This window comes from Osmia lignaria, chromosome 12, assembly GCF_051020975.1.
Source record: "Osmia lignaria lignaria isolate PbOS001 chromosome 12, iyOsmLign1, whole genome shotgun sequence".
NCBI lineage: Eukaryota > Metazoa > Arthropoda > Insecta > Hymenoptera > Megachilidae > Osmia > Osmia lignaria.
Window position 1 is genome coordinate 3,372,247 of NC_135043.1, and position 17,897 is coordinate 3,390,143.

The following is a 17,897-nucleotide window of genomic DNA, read 5'->3' on the forward strand; positions in this document are numbered from 1 at the left end:
ATATAACTGAACATACGAGTAATTTCGAAAAGTAAGCAAAATAGACCTTGAAGTATTCTTAACCGTTTCATTGACTTCCTTTTAATCAACACGCGTTCGATTATTTCGTAATTCTCGAATCATCTGGAACGTTTTACACGGTGGGGGTTATTTTGTTTATTTTCCTATAATTAGATATTTTCGCGCAAATCGAACCGACGCGACGCGACGCGACGCGAGGCGCCGCGATGCCAGTCTGTCTCCCGATAGAGATCAGTCGAAACGCGAGCTATTTTTCACTCTAAAACATTTCCCGCGATTTATGCTGATCGTTGTATTCGACAAACGGCTTATTGTATATCATCGGTACACCCCCGTTAGCGTTGCTTCAATTCCGTTCAGCATAATTTTACGACACCCTGTATAGTCGATGGATTCGATCGCGGCACATTTCTTCTGGAGAGAAACATTTAACAGTAGTAATTTATTTTAGTTGGATAATTAAAATTATTCATCTCCCAATTGGAATTTCCAAAATTTTCTTTTTAATTTCCTTCAAAAAGAATCCAGAAAAATACTGGATATTAATGGCAAGTAACGTTTTCGAAACACCCTAAGGGTAGAATTTTCTCAGATTACATCCATACTTTATCTCGGTCCCTTAACTTTCGGTTTGCCTTTTTCGTTCTACCCTCAGTTACTCAAGATCCGTGGAAGGTTCATATAGGGTTCGCTATTGGACACAAAGGAAGTGCCGCCACAATAGAATGAAGAAGTCGACATCTCATTTCTGTCATCGCTTACTTGACGGAGGTGGGCCCTGCAGCGGAGACGGTTGTGTGCGTGAAAATGTGTTAAGAAAATATTCTGTTTTCCGCAGAGTTTAAATGGGACTCTTTTGCTCATTACACATATTTTCACGCACACAGCTGTCTACGCTGCAGGGGCCACCTCCGTCAAGTAAGCGATGATAGAAATTGTCATTCGATGACATTCCTAGTCTAGGAAGCGGCACTTCCTTTGGGTGCAATAGCGAGAGGATCACCCTGTGGAATCATCTGTGTCCTTCGATCACTATCCTTCTATCTAGACGAAAGTGAATAACGTTGTCGAAAGATCGCGTTGGATGGTTGGAAGAAACGCGGAAGGAAGACGAAGGATGAAATCGTACAGATGGTATTCGACGATAATGTTTATTGTGCAACGCGTTCCCTCGGCTACACCATCGGAAATAGATTCAAGTACATGGACACATGGCGACGGTTTATTTAGAATTATGCATCGACTCATTTCATCAAGGCCTTTACATCGTCGATCGCAACGACCACTCAAACTTTGTTTACCCTGCCTCTTGCCGTATTTTCGCAAACATCCTTCCTCCTTTCTTCTTCAGCCAAAGATACATATTGCTTGAAGTACTTGATATAAATCTTAGCCGATTAAATTCATTCCTGGATAAGTCTGTAGGAATCGCGCTGAATTACGCAGAAATCTCCATATCTATTTTGATTAGCGTTCCGTCAATCTTGCAAGGATAATTGACTTGCAAAGTCGGACAATGAGAATTCACCGTTCGCTTGTATGTCAAGAAAAATTTTCGAATATTTCCATTGGAAAAGCTCGGAACGTTTCGAAATACGTGTGGTAAATGTACAGAAGCGAGAAGGGGTAAAATTGGGGCTCTCTACGTGGTCCGCCGTCCGAAGGTCCGAGCGATGCTGACTTTAGGCACGTGTGAACGGTCGTCGCGTCGAATAACAAGGAAACGAAGCAACGATGTGTGTACTGTCGACGGACAAAAGAGCTCGTGCACCGTGAATAATATGCAATTTCTAGCCTTCTAATTGATACGACTTATTGCGCAACTCACACGACCAGATCGAGCATCAGATAATTTAAGAAGCGGCGTTTCGCGTTGAAGATACTTTTCACCGTGTTATTTCGTCTCTGGCCGATAACGGCACGCAACGGCACGTCCACTGTTATCATCGTTCGATCACGCGGACGTTGAAACATAGCTCCTGAATATTTAACAGAATCACGCTTATTAACCGCGTCTATATTTTTTCCTTTAATCACCGTTTAACGATGCCGCGAAATCCGTCTTTGATCGTTCCGTCAAACACGCGAATCGAAATTTTTTATCATTCGAGCCTTGCATTTGAATATAATTGCGCTCGGGATGCATGCCGTGGACCACCGATGGCCCACGTGTCACGGAACGTGTTTAAGATACTTTGCAACCATCAAGGCTAGCTTCATTTTAAACTGTAAAACCACACCACACGTTTTCAGGTTACGTCACTGGAACACGTTTCAATCATTAACTCTGCAATTTTTCGATAACGAAAAAGGAAAAATGATGTATTTTATGTACAAAGAAGCATTTCATTAATTCAGCGCAATATCTACCGCTTGACGCAGACGGTGTGTCGTGGATTCGTAGCGAGGCTGGCGCTTGACGCAGACGGTGTGTCGTGGATTCGTAGCGAGGCTGGCGCCTGACGCACTAGGTGCGTCGTAGCTTTCAAACAAGTAGACCATTGCAAATTTAAAGAAAACAATGTGAAAGGAGCAGAAACATAGAGGGCTTTCCCCGATTTTCCGTGGTTCGCTCGCGACCTTCGTTCGCTTGGTTAACCAATGGAAAATCGCTCGAGTCCTCATTAGAGTCGGCCTTGTTCACGATCCCTTTTTTTTTTGTCCTTTTTCTGTCTGTCCATCTCCGTACGTTTCTCTCTTTTTGCCTACTTTTTTTTTTTTTTTTCTCCTTCACCCTATCCCCTTCCCTTTTTCTCTCCCGCTTCTTTTCTTTTTTCTTTTTTTTTTTTGGTTCACCGCACTTCAGGACCGCACCTATGCGGCTGGCTGCTCGTTTTTCTCATTTCGCCGTGAAACGAGGAAACGGAATCATTTAGCGTAATCTAGAGGCTCCGCGAGAGCGCGGATCGTTATGGTAGTATGAAAATTTTTCCGACAGAAAAAAAAAGAAGAAGCCGCGTTATTACACAAAAGGCGCTATAAATAAGTGCCGGTTTTGCCCGCGTAATTCGATGGTGTGCAACTGAAAAATAATATCGATTTACGATAGAAAATAAGACGAGAGGGGAAAATTCGTTTGGAATAAAACGATGTTGCCGAAGTAATTACCGCGTTTTTTCCCGACCGTTCGCATCCGACGGATCTCTCACGAAGGTTATTAGCAAGATTGAATAAAAAAAGAGGAAGAAGAAAAAGAGAAGTAAGGTTTGATCGTGGTTAACCGTAACTTGGTTAAAGACGCGTCGATTCCCGCCAACAGCTGAATAATTCCTGCCTGGGTCTCTTAATTGGATCACTCGATTAATTATCATTGTTTTTATGTTGACAACTAATCAAATTTCGTGTTTGAAGATTAGAAATTACGAAAAATTCGGGTGTCCGCATATTATTCGAGTAAACCTGAAAAAAGGATCAAGGTGTGTGTGTTTCGACGTTCGGCAAGGCGTCGTGTAAATCAGTCCAGGGAAAAGAAGGGTAGATTTCAAGGGTGTGTCCTTGCCACACGGCATTGCTCCTTTCTCGACTGATTCTTTTGTCGTGTGTGACCCATTTAAACGTGCCTCACCGTATCGTATCCCATTTTTCAGTGTGCACGCGCTCCTTTTCCAGCAAGCCTCGGAATCGAGGATTTATTAATCCTACTCCCCCGTTATTCCCTGTGTATCGATCTTTTTTTTCCATCGAACGAAGAAGAAACGTGTATTGGCTCTTTCGACATGAAAGAAAAAAAAAAAAAAAAATAATAACCAACCACGAATGGTCACAAGCGAGAATTTATCGACTTATCGAAACCACCGTTTGACGTTCATTTTCTTCCATCGAATTGATAGTTTGTTCCATTTTTTTCCCATGGCTTGGTTTCACATAGGAACGATAACAGTGATAAGGGTAACATACTTTTTAAGCTACCTCTCTCTCTTCTTTTTTTAACGTCATACGTATATCGTGGGTCAGTCAATGTTTACATGGAATCGAATGGCAAAATGGAAATATTATCTTTAAAAGGTTTTGTTATTTACACTATTTGCACAGCTGGTGAAGTTTCGTTCGATCGCACGAGTAGACACGTTTTCCCATCGTAGAATTTCGATCAACCCCACCAACACGGATAGTGTAGAAATTTCAAAATTGCTCCGAGAGATATATCGAATCTTTTTCAAAAAATTCCATCCTGTTAGCGAACTGTATTTTTGACGATTTAGAACGGGTCGTCTAGAGACACCCTGTAGATGGGGTTCGCAAATGCCGTCGATACTGAACGACCTTGCGGCATCGACCAACCCTCCGTTCTCCTCTTTCGCCTTTTCGGTTCTCCACAGAAGCATCTTCGTTCACTGCCACCCCCCTCCTCTCACCCTTTCAAACGTATCTGTGTCCTGTTCAACTATTCGATTTGCGTGCTTCAGGGTTTGTACCGTGGCGGTCGAATCGCCAAGGATGACATTCTCCGTCAGGGGTGAAATTTGGGTGAATCGTGTTGAAATTCGCAAATTCAGGTACCCGAATCTCGGGGCGGGTCGGCATGTCCAAGGAGATAACAAAAGTTAAAAAATCACTGTTCCTGTTGAACGGAATAAAAATTCAATTTACCGTACCGCGAAAGAAATTTTCATTTTAAATTTGTTTGCCATCTGTAAACGCCAATGAGTATATTAAATTTTCATCGAACCAGAATCGCTACGACCTGAATTCAAATTTTTATTAGCTTCTTTTTTTTTTTAGCGGCAAGCGAAATCAAGCGATTCATTTTAGAGCGGACGCGGGAATACTTGATCTCCCTTCCGACGAGGAAACATATTTTGTCACGATCCGCCTGTTGATTATTTCGAACCGATTGACTTACGTCGCGATCCATCGATCCTCTGTAAATTTCTCACCGATCTTCGACGAATACATCGAAAAAACGAACTCAAGAGATCCCTGAAATGTACAGAAATAACGAGAATCGTTTAACTTTTAACAATCCGCGTGTGCGTTGCGGCTGAAAAATTCGTGAAAATTTTATGCAAAACCGTTGCGCGATGCAATTTACATACAAAATATAACCGATGATTGTAAAACTTTATCCGAGTTGCGAAATTGGAACAGTGATTCGCTTTGATTGATCTCTTTCACCTGGGAAAATGGTCAGTTTGAAAAATTTCTAACTGCATAGGTGTTTTAGGTGAGTGGGTTTCAACTAGTGGTACAAAATAACAATTCTAATATGATTAGGTAATAGTAATATCGAGTATAATAGCTTTCCCCACCATAAGTTCCCTCACCGTAGGCCTCTTACGCGAGAAAATTTGAATTTATTTACTTCATTATTTGTACTTTTCAGTTTTATACTAACAGTAAGTTTTATAATATTTAATGATCAAAATTTACATTATTTTATTTATCATGTAGGAGAGGGGAGAAAAAGGTATTTCCGTATCGGGATCCGTCTGTCAGACTCGCCAGTGGGGCTGACAACAGACGATCCCTGCCCCCGACACCTATCATACCCAAATTCGGAATTTCTATACATTCGAACTGCATGCCGGGCGACCGCTTGCGAGAAAACTGTTACCGATCTCTCGTCGCCACCTAGCGGTCCCCGGCCCGAACTAAAGGCGTCCGAGGAGACGAAACCCTCTCCCCTCCACTAACCGCCTACAATAAATCACTTTTTAATATAAATATCGTCAAAACTAGGATTTTGAGAATTGTTTCATCCTTTATATCACCATTTCTCCTAGCTAAGCCTTCTTTTCTCGGTACTGTACAGGACATACTTTCCTTATCGTACCTGTAAGCTAGTGAAAACTATAATTATTCAGAAAAAGATAAGATATACAAATTGCGTTGCAAAACAAACAAGAAACTTCATGTTTTAACAAAGTATCGTTAGTATTTCCACACCTCAAGTACAGAGAAATAAGGAAATTATCAATAAGAACGTTTTTATTTCGAGCTTCTAATTAATCCCGCCATTTACTTGGTAACAACTCTCGAGAACGTAAGGTGTTCTCGTGAAACGTACATCAGGAGTGAAAAGAGGATACAATGTCGAGGAGGAGTCCATTCCGGGTAACAGCCCATGACACAGCGTCCATCTGCGTCGCAGAAAGGACGAGACGACACGTCGCTGTTAGGGGGTGGAGTTTCTAGGCGGGGTGTCCTGGGGTCGTGGAGGGTATCTCGGCTGACGACGACGGCGGCGACGACGACGACGACGACGACGATGAGAGGGAGGAAAAGGTTGACTGGGCGGTGGAGACAGGGGGTACGGAGGGTGCGCGATTCTGTCCAACTATGAACACCGGTGAAACGTCAGTTACCTCGCGACGATCCTTCCGCGAGGACTTCGTCGTCGGACCAATCGGCTCATCCGCGATTTTTTCCAAGTTAAACGCACACGGACGCTTTCCTGCTACGAGGAACACGTTTGCGTCCTTTCCATTTGAAAATATTCGTGTCCGGTAAGCGTGCTTTCAATGGTGCACTCTATCTATCAATTTTGTAAAGGTTATTTCGTGGTTGATCCGAGGCTGGAATTCAAAGCACCAGGTGGTTCTTAGGGTACCTCGTGTGACGGGGCAGTTTTCATCTGTGTTGTGCTTTGTGTTTGTGCAAAAATTTTCTTTTGTGTCTCTTGGAGGTTTTGTTTTTGTTTTTGAGGATGGAGGTGGATTAGTGAAAGTTGGAGTGATTTTTATCTTAAGTTGTTCTTGGCTTTTTGATTATTGTTGATTCTGTTCATTTGAGAAATAGAGCAATCAATATTTGGGCAGTATTTATTTTTTTTCATCGAGGGTGGATATGGTGTAATGAAAATTGAAGCGTCTTTTTTTAAATTTCTATTTTATTTTATCAGCTAGAAGATTAATATTGATTTTGTTAGAAAAATAGAATAATAAATACTAATATTTACGCAGATGTGATAGTAACACTTTTAGGAAAATGATTGGAATTTTAGAGATTACAGAAACTATGCGTGTTCAGTGTATTTAATATTTAATTATGATTGAAATTTCATTTGAATTCCTTTGAAAGAACACATTTATGGTCTGTATTTGGTTATGGTTCCCGCGTCTTCGATTCGTCGTCCACGCTAATGGATTAAAGGATTATACCGGAAGTCTTACTCGTTCGACGTCAGCTGAAAACTCGAGGCGACCGAGATGTCTTCGTTTCGCGAGCATTTATCAAATCATTAGAAGCAAGAACACACTATGGAAACGTTTGATAATAATTATCAAAAAGTGTTTGTTTTTTTAATACTAAAACGAAAAATGATAACCATAAGAGGGTGGTTAGGTACACTCGGAATCAAATGTTGAAAGTAATTTAGAAACAAGAAAATATAACATTTCATTATTAAATGTTATCAAATTTAGAATATAACCGAAAAATATGAATAATGGATAAATATCAATACACCTTCCCCGCGTAAAAGTTTACGCCCACGTGATTGGGCCAGACGTCGCTACAATATTATCATTCTCTACCGGTTTTTTCTGCAAGGAATAGCTTATAATATTTTATTTGAAATTTTCCAAATTGGTTAACCGTTTATTTGATCACGCGACAATTGAAAATGTATCACATTTGATACATAATGTTCAACAATTGTAAGATTGTTTCTTCTCGGTTCGGGCAACAGGAATTCCTTGTTGAATCGATTCCTTGTCGGAGAAAAAAAATATTCGTGACGCGGTTGTTATTTATATTGCAGTCTATAAAAACGCTTGGCATCCTATAAAATCAGTATCCAATAAAAGTAAACACGAGTCATGATTAAATGATAGACGCCGATCTTGACGACATTGATGAATCGTTCATTCATGATGACTAATCGATACGAATGACCAGTTGCATATATATCTTAATTAAATTAAAAATTAGAAATTCAAAATTCCTTTTCTTACTATTTTACCAAAATTTCTTACGATTAAGTTATATAAAATTTTTCACCTCGAAGATGGTGTACTTTTTATTACAGTAGATTCTCCTTATATTGCCACGAACAGGGTGGTAGGGGCGAAAATTTGTTTAGCTTCCAAATCGCTCACGTGGTAATATAACGAGAGTCCGCTGTATGCGTTTTTAAAAATTCGATTTAAGGCACCCTTGGGTGTGTAGACACCTGTTTTCTATACAGATGCGTTCAGTCGGCAATAACAGGGAGATTACAAGTAGCTCGCGAAAAAACAGACTGAGAAAACGTCTTTGAAATCGAATAAAGCGATTTCTACACCCCAGAGACACCCCCGCTGTAAGTAGCTTTATTGCTTCTCGGTTTCGCCCTGAGACGATGGAGAATATTCCTGATACTTTGTTCCGTCGCTTCTCGCGATTAAATCACGTTGAAATATAATAACGTTTTAATTGTATCTCTCTCGATTCGCATTTTCTTGAAAACAGTTCATTGTATAGTTTCAGCTTGAAGTTGTTGATTTTTAAACGAGTTTAAAATTAAATTTTAACAGATCCAATGGGTCATAGATAGTTCATGTGGCAGAGAACACTTTAATATAAAATATGGAAAAACTTGCAAAATCCCATTTATCATATTTGTACACGTTTTTCGTTCTTACAACGTATCGGTACGGTGTATCGCAGGAGGGTATAATTTCAGAGGAAATTGCTGGAAAATTACTGTGCTTCAGTTTTTCGAATCGGAACTAGAATCGAATTGAAACGTCGTTACAACAGAGAGGCCGAGATCCTTTTCTCTTTCCACAACCAGATCCACGTTACCGTACACTATTATGGAAAATCTATAATCCTTTCTTGCTCGTGATGATAATATTGGATTCGAATGCCATTACAGAAAATTATCATTTCCCTTTCGTTTGCACGGTCTACCTTTCTTTGGAAAACCTGTCGATTGAGGATCGAGGGGACCATTCAGAGCCAATTCCCTTTCAAATGCGAATCAAACATCTATGTTTATGTTGAAGTATTGCCACGCAATAATTAATATAGGAAATTTGAGTAGCTTTATATTTCCATTTTTAGAAGATGCGGAGTGATGAGAAGATAATTTCTAAGTAATTTTTCATTGCTAGCAATCTCTAGGACAGATTTCCCTAGTAAAGTCTAATTGCCAACGCAATACAATTGATTTGAATAATCTACCTTTCCATTTTTCATTACAAATAATATTACTGAAAGTTTCTCTAAGCAACCGTAGGAATAATAATAGTCACTAGCAATTTGACTGCTAGGGATCCCTAGGATACAGTGTCCCTATTGAAGTCCAATTAAGTACTAATGTAATGCAATCGACTCAAGTGGTTTACTGATCCATTTTTCATTACAAATAATATTAATGAAAGCTTCTCTAAGCAACCGCCAGAATAATAATAGTCACTAGCAATTTGACTGCTAGGGATCCCTAGGATACAGTGTCCCTATTGAAGTCCAATTAGGTACTAATGTAATGCAACCGACTCAAGTGGTTTACTTTTTCACTTTTCATTACAAATAATATTAGTGAAAGCTTCTCTAAGCAACCGCAGGAATAATAATAGTCACTAGCAATTTGATTGCTAGGGATCCCTAGGATACAGTGTCCCTATTGAAGTCCAATTAAGTACTAATGTAATGCAACCGACTCAAGTGGTTTACTGATCCATTTTTCATTACAAATAATATTAATGAAAGCTTCTCTAAGCAACCGCCAGAATAATAATAGTCACTAGCAATTTGACTGCTAGGAATCCCTAGGATACAGTGTCCCTATTGAAGTCCAATTAGGTACTAATGTAATGCAACCGACTCAAGTGGTTTAGTTCTCAACTATTTCTCGAAGTGATAGAAAATAAATAAGACAATTTAATTCCATCAATTTTTCTTCGCTTTTATTTTGACCTAAATAACGGAACAGGCGTTTCATCATCTTCGATATCTATTCCCTGTCTCGTTTTCACATCCGAGTTGTCGAAAGAATCTCTGAATTCTTCTTTTCGCGTTTTGGTATTCTTGGTCGTGTCCCATTGCGGATGATCGAATAGGAGGCGTGGAAAGGATCCGGAAGGATGGTGGAACGCGAGATGGGTGCTCGCTCGCGAGAAGATAAAGCGACGAGGGTGATCGAGATCTCGAATAACACGCGTTCGAGACGAGAGTTGGTCGACGATCACGATCACAGAGGAAGGGGTTTCTATCGCTTTTCAATTCAATAGGGCCAGGATGGTTGGGGGTAGTTTAAGTGCGTCGGAGAAAGCTTTCTCTTCTCTCGAATACTCTACTGGTTGTTGGAATCCTGCCAGCTAGGGATAATAACCTTCATCCTCGGCAGACCGCGACCGAGCACTTTGCATTAACGTCGAATTAAAACGGTGCTGCTCGGACATTCCACTCGAGGCTCGTTCATTTTCTCTCTTCGTTCATGTTCTTTTTATTCTTCGAATCTTCTTTGCAAGCCGCCCTCTACTATTAATTTACATCTGTTAAATTTGACGATTGGTATTTCTGATTCTAATTTTGAAATTCTTCATTTCGAAGAAAATTAATTAAGGGTAGTTTCACATATACATATGTAGATATAGGTCACTTCTTAAAATCCTTTTCAATGTTCATTTCACTGCTGAAACCTAGCGTTACAAAGCAGTCAACGATATCGATATTGATAAAAAAAAAAAAAAAAATGAAAGAAAAAACGAATTGCCGAACAGTGCTCGATACAAATGCAAATTGTGAAAGATAGAAGCAGCCACAGGAGTGCAGTGCAGGTGACAAATGAAAGCAAACGGGAACACCAATGACCAGCAACGTGTTTCACGTTATCGTAGAAAAAAAACAAAAAAAAAAAAAAATAAACGAAATGGCAATCGGTTTGATGTAGATTCTCGAACGCTCGTCGACACTGAAATCGATCAATCGTTCGAGCATGGTGCATTTGAATATATTAATCGTTGCGTTCGGATAAATGCATCGCTGATTGTCGGCGTAATTTGACAAACGATTTTCCGGTGACTTTCGAAAATTGAAATGAAATTTATGCCCGGTAACGAAGCGGGCCGATTTGCTTTGGAAATACCATTTCATTATGATTTCATTATTCCTCGACGCGTTTCATATTTTCCTTTTATCTTGAACATTTCATAATTGAATTGCAGCACGATTTTATGAAATTCTTTTTTATTTAGGGCCTGGGGAAAAGAGGAATTCTTAAAATTTTTAAATTAAAAAATTTTATTTTGCTTTTGTCTTTCACAAACCACCTTCCCTTTATTTTCCTTACTATCATTTTCTGTTACGTGAAACGACACGCTGTTAATGAAATTACTGCAACAACAATAACAACAACAAGAACAACAGCAATAACAAAAGATATAACAGTTTGAAGGAAACTTGTCGATGTTTCGAGGCGCGTAATATCCCAAATTCATTAATCCAGATGCTGTTGGTGGCGGATAGTAGGAAGTACCACCCTTGGGCACTTTTAGCCGGTTTATCATCCCTCTAATATTCCATTAACGCGAAACACCATGTACATATGGTGGTCGAGGCGTACGTAAACACTGTGTGCGAGAAATTTATTCCAATTACGTTAATGCAAACCCCGGGCGAAAAAGAGACGATATGAAACTTGTTGAAAAATAAAGGAATGAAAAGAAACTTCAGGCTATAACACTTTCCAACAAATTTTAACTTTTTTTTTGTGTTCCGATTCTTGTAGTGTTTTGTATCCTGATTACGAATCTGGAAACCGCTTTGCTCCTATACGTGGTTTAACGGTTTTTGAGAAATTTGATTTTGAAAAAAATCCGATTGGAGATCCGTATAATTCGATTTTACGCGAAACTTCTACTTTTTCAGATAAATTGAAAAATATCCTAAAAAATTGGTGCCAAATCGGGGTCCCTCCGTGAGTAAAATTCGATTAGAATCGAAGTTATTATCAGGCAGGGAATGTCGACAGGCGACAGTTGCGCAATTATTCGATGCGATCGTTCTCTTCGTTTAATCTTAATTGACTCTTCGAAGGATAATCCTTGAGACACTTAACTAACTTCACCAGGCTGACGGGTTTATTTGCACGGGTATCAGCTTAGGCATGCGACTGACGATCATCGAATTGCCCTCTCACTGCCGCAAGAACAACAAAGTATTGAAAGATGAACACGCGGGGATGATCCATTGTCATCAACGACCGGCAGACAATTATCTTTGCTTATACGCTCTTCGTATATTGTTTCTCTTACCGCGTTAATTTGCATAAAACAGAAGCTGCTTAAAACGTTTTTTAATTACCACAGGACGGTAGCGTGAATTTAATGCAGCTTGATAATTAAAGTAACGGTAAAGGAGAATATTTTTTTTAAATAAGTCAGTTTTAAAATTTTGAAAGATCGGAACAAAAGAGCGGAGGCTAGCTCTGAAAATGATTCGATAGCCGGCGACGTGTAATTTCGTCGGTGACACGACACGCGCGCAAAGATAAAAAAAAAGGGCGGGAAAGAAAGAAAAGAAAAGAGGAGTCCGATTTGGTGGCAAAGTGGGACGCGTTAATGAATTTCCTTATCAAATCGTGGCCTCGTCGTGCCACGGCCCGCTATTATTATCTCTCTCATCGATCAATACGACGTGCAGCCGTATTGCAGGACGACTTGCAAATAACGACGAAAACGTTTCTGCGCAGGACGTGTAGGATGTATCCGTTTGTATCGATATCTGTTTCGACCAGAGTGAACCGAGATATCGAACCGTAATAACGCTTCGAATCGGAGAAATCTTCTCTACAATGCAATTACTATGTAGGAAGCTACTTTTCTTGCAGAATGTCACTGCTGAACTTTGTAGGGAATTATTTTTCCTCCAAACTGTAGTTTTTATCATTTTTATTATTTCATTTTTCAATTTGAACTTTCCATTTGCTATATTGCCAAATTTAATTCAATTTTTATTTATATTAAATATTAAATCTGTGTGTGAATTAAGCTGAGATAGTAAATAATTCAAGAGCCACTGAAAACTTTCAATAGAAATTTAAAAAAAAACGCATGTTTATTCATTTTGCTGAAAAATAACAACAGGAAATAAAAAAGAGATAAATAGTGTATGAAAGAAGGATTCAGTATCGAACAGTACAAACCTGGCAAGAAATGCGTATCGACAGGTTTTTTTGTTTGAAACGTTTACACGTCCGTTCGATTTACAATTCATCCGTTCTGTTTTGTTTAAAAGCAAGCCTCGTCAAAGTCCATTTTCCAAGCTTTCCTGTTATTTTCATTCCTTCTTATTTGCGCGGGAAAACTGTGCATCGGAACATCAGGCTGTTATGCGCCATCCTGATGGACATGTTCGAGCAATTTATTTATTCAAGCATTGTTTCTTCGTTTAATAACAGAGCATTTATGTTCTTGACCAGGCATTAGCAGCGGCTATTGGTTTTTCAATATTTTATTGTATAATTTTTCGAAGCTCGGGCACGTCTAATGTTTCTCAATATTTTTCAATTACAAACAGTTTTGCGGTTTCTAATGTCCCTTCACACGCGACGCGACGCGACGAGAGGATCTTTCGTTGCATTTATGCAGTTCGAGGGTATTTCCCTTTGATGGCTGGAGGATTATACAGGCATAAAAGACTTGGAGTGGTCATAGTGACCCAGTTGAACGACAAGTAGGTTTACCGTGGCTTTCAATCGCACACCATCTAACCATGCACCATTCTTCCTTTTCTTTCGATTCTGGAACAACCTACTACTTTACTTGTACTTGCAACAATTGTTGCTATTATTATTATTATTATTTCGTTTAAAATTCTGAAAGATAGGCAGGATAGCGATGTAGAGCATGCTTGCATTTCTGCAATTGAACCATCTACATACAGAACAGCTGGCATGCAATCAAAGCTAGAAATTACAAACGCACATGGTGTATAATGTACATTGTACACTCTATGCGCAGTTTACATATTGTCGTATCAGTGTGTCTCGCGCTGACCACGCAAACACATTCTGGCTACGTTATCGAAGAGTTAGCTGAACAGCACGTGGCTGATATTGGATTACGACGAATCCTCTTACGATACGCAATCTTCAAGGTTGCCCCGCGACCTCTGTCCATTGTGACAAATCGAAAGGAGTAAGCCGTCCTTGTGTTATGTATAAACGATAAACACTGACCACCGTTTCTGAAAACGGATCCGTCACGCTGAAGCCAACTAAACGATAACAAACGATGCGCTCAGAGTAGGGAATCCGATCAATTTGAAGTCTATTTCTGGGTGCAAATCTATGGACTGGTATCATCGAAATTTATATTTGGGTTGTTATTGGAATTTTGGTGAAGGACTGAATTATGTTACTCGATTACTCAGCTACCTAAACACTTACCTACCCAAATTGTAAGCTTGGACTGTTATTCAACTCACCGTTTCAATTAGCGCTCTTATCGTATCTCCTTCCTCGTTATAAAGTCTGCTAAATACTGGTAGGGTAAAGGATTTTAATCTCAGTAGGTGAATCAGCGTGATCCCTTGGTGTTTCTATTTTCAAGCTCGTTTTTATCAACCTTAGTACGTATGAATGTTTTTTAGTGTATCATCATTATTATTCTTCTTATTGTATATTTACTATTGAAAAGATGCTGCCTTCTAACCTTGAACACTCTCGGTAAGGTTTTCATAAGCAAGGTCAGGATATAGACAACAATTTGTTTTGAAATTATTTTCATTGTTATCAGTACAGTGGAATGTTTCATGATGGAGTTGTTTACCATTAGAACCAAGACGATTTATGTTCCTTTTTTCGACTAATATCAAGTATTTAATTTATTCCTCTCAATTCGTTAACTATTACCTTTCTAGGCTGTGTTTCCGAATGGCCCCACCAAAATTGAGAACTCAGGTTCGGTATATGACCTAAATTGACTACAAGAAACCGATTAAAGTTGGTTTCAGAGCTGGATTTCTTACCGTTTTCGAGATATCGTGGTAAGGTTAGGTTCTGTGTATGCGAAGTATCGAATAGCGCATGCGCAGTATTGAATAGCGCATGCGCAGAATTGTATAGCGCATGCTCAGTATCGAATAGCGCATACGTAGTCCCAAAATTGTACAAAAATTTCTTACCACGATATCTCAAAAACTGTAAGACATCCAGCTCTGAAACCAATTTTAATCGGTTTCTGGTAGTCAGTTTAGGTTATATATCGAACCTGAGTTCTCAATTGTGGTGGGCCCATTCGGAAACTTATCCCCTTTCTATACCAATTTGTACGGTTACAATTTTACTTCATTACCAACATCGAAACTTGTTAAAACTCGCCCGTTTTTTATTTCCTCTTTCCACCGTGGCAGTTCTTGTAAAGTAAACTTCATTCCCAGGCAAGTTTAAAAAATTCCAAGGAAATAATTGAATCCCGTCAGCCATGGTCAAACGAACCTTCATCCATGATTAACAAAATCAATTTCAACCCCGAGCAATTTTTCCTCGTCTTCTTGTTGGACAGTGAAGATCCGCTGTTCTTTTCAAGTCCCGTTTCCTTTCGTTTCATCATCTTTCTTTCTTCCATCATTTTTGTCGTAGCCGCTTAATCAAGTGGCCGCTACGAATGTTGAAGGAGAGGAAAAGGTGTGGTTGTTTCGCAACTAGCAGGTGAAAGCAGGGATGGTAGTAAGGTTGGTTCAAGGAGGTGGTAGTTCAGCGAGCTAATATTTGCTTCATCAATCAACCCTCGCGTCCTTGGCAAAAGGGAGGCCAGGTTACCTCGCGGAGTAGGGCACACCTGCCTCATTCTACAGAGTGTTTTTCATTTAAACGAGCGCACTCTTATGCAAGTACAAAAGTGTGTACTTGACAAATTTATTTTCAACGAATTTTTATTATCTCAATTTATTGCACGAACTTTGTCGATATTCCACGAATCTAGCAACGTTAGTAGAACGTCGATCGAAGGAAATGGCAACGGCTAACAATCGATTACGTTCGTTCGAGGCTTGTTCAGAGGTTAAAACGATGACGTTCGTAGTCGCGTTCCATTCGCGATTCACTGTTGCATTGTAACGAGGTCGATACATCGCCACGAGGTTATCCATAAGCAAATTGTCGAGATGTACTCGAATGAGCTGAGAAATCGCCTTCTAGTGTCGAGGGAACCCGGCGAGAAGCTCTCGAAAACTTTTCCGCTCGCTCATGATCCACGCACGATGCCTCGATAATCGTGCGATTTCTTTTTTCTAAACGGCACGCTTCGTTCTAATTTTGAACCTGCTACTATAGTCACGAAGCGTGATACTTTTGGTTGCCGGTGAAATATTCGAGAAGTTTGACTTTTTTATTATTTTGCAAATGGAAATATTTGGATCACTGTTGCGTTCTAATTTGGAATTTCAGTCGTAATGAAAAGCTTTCTATCTGGAATTCGAAGCGTGAGAATTTTTATTTCAATATAAAACGAAACATCTCATTGAAAGTTAGACTTTTTATTATCTTGCAAATGGGACGTTCTGCTTTCGCTTGAAATAAAAAATGCAGTTGCATTATCAGTTGCATCGTTGCATTTATAAAAAAGATGCGCTGCCCTTTGTTTCGACCTGGTGATAAGAGAAGATATCGGTCGGATGTGATAAATTTTTTATTTCGAAAATTCGATAAAAGTCAAGTGCAGTGGGAAAGGAGGAAGGTCGAGACCGAGACAAGCCCTTGCCCGTGTATAATTGATAAAAATCTCAACTCCCTGTTGAACGTCGTCGAGCTTGTCTTTATCCTATCCTTTTTCTCCTTAATACTCTGACTGGAATTTCATGAATTTTCTTCTAATTAACGGGCATGCTCGTGGTCACGATTGCGGCTGAAAAGATCCAGGGGAAAAGGTGAGCATTCAGAAGTGAAAGGATCAAAGGACCGGTGGCTGCTCGAATCTTTCGAGACTCGGTCAACTGAGCCAGATTCTGACCCCAAACACAAGGTTGTATTCTATCGAGTGCTTTCGAGTACTATGTACTTACCTTCTTTTGCGGTTTAATCTTCTCGTTATTAACCCACTAGTGGCTCTATAAAACGATTGAAACGGACAGGTTAAACCGTTAAATCTTCCAAGGTTACAGGTTACTCTGTACACGGTTCTTTAGTCTATGGTTGAAGATAAATGCATTGACACAAATTCTTATATTTGTAGAGTCGTTGAAATAACATTATGGTCTCAATTATTCAATTACACAATTACTAAACTTCTCAACTACTCAATTATTTAGTTACTCAACTACTCAAGTATTCAATTACTTAGCTCTACAACTACTCGATCATTTTTTTAATTTTACTTATTCGATTATTTTTAACTTGTAACAAAAATCTCCTCTAAAAATGGTCAATCGAAATCTTGCACGCAGATTTCACGACGGTTGATTCTTGGCGAACGGGAAATTTCTGAATGCGTTCGCGTGCGGCAGACACAGTCGATACGAAATCGCAAGGTTAATTAACGATCGTGAGGGTATTTCTTCGGTCTGTCTAGCTAACGAGTGCCGTTGCTTCTGAAAATCTGTTTGTCGGAGCGTGTTGGTTATACCACGCGGTGCCAGCCGGGATTGGTCGAGTTTGCTGGGTGAAAAGGGATCAATACCGGGAGGCTTTCGACATGGAGGCGTAGGCTGGTGTGTTCTCCACTCGACGAGAATCGGGACTACCAGCCCCTGACCTTGCCAGTGACCTTGACCTTGGCTACGCCCTTTGGCGAACCAAGAGACGCGGGACTCGCGTACTCCTTCGGGATATCGTTCCTTTCCATGATTTTCACATCTCCTCTAGAGTAAATTCAATGCTGTTGCAAGCTTACAGAGTGCATTGAAAAATTCTTCGCTTTTTATTAGTATTTTAACGACTCGATTCGTTAAGGACGCGTTAGTACGTTTCTCGAATGGCAAGTGTGACGAGCGAATAAATTGGAATGTTA

General features: G+C 39.7%; 1 protein-coding gene across 3 annotated transcripts in view; it reads left to right on the forward strand.

The window, feature by feature from the left end:
* The window catches only part of mtd (TLD domain-containing protein mustard), a 125,679-nt gene that overhangs the window by 2,662 nt on the left and 105,120 nt on the right, over positions 1 to 17,897 (forward strand). The window contains exon 1 of one of the 3 annotated variants that reach the window (XM_034320947.2): positions 6,450 to 6,467. The exons of the other annotated variants lie outside the window; for them this stretch is intronic. The gene's annotated coding sequence lies outside the window, so the exon portion shown is untranslated. Of the gene's footprint in view, positions 1 to 6,449; positions 6,468 to 17,897 lie in introns of those variants that run through there. 3 annotated transcript variants of the gene reach the window in all.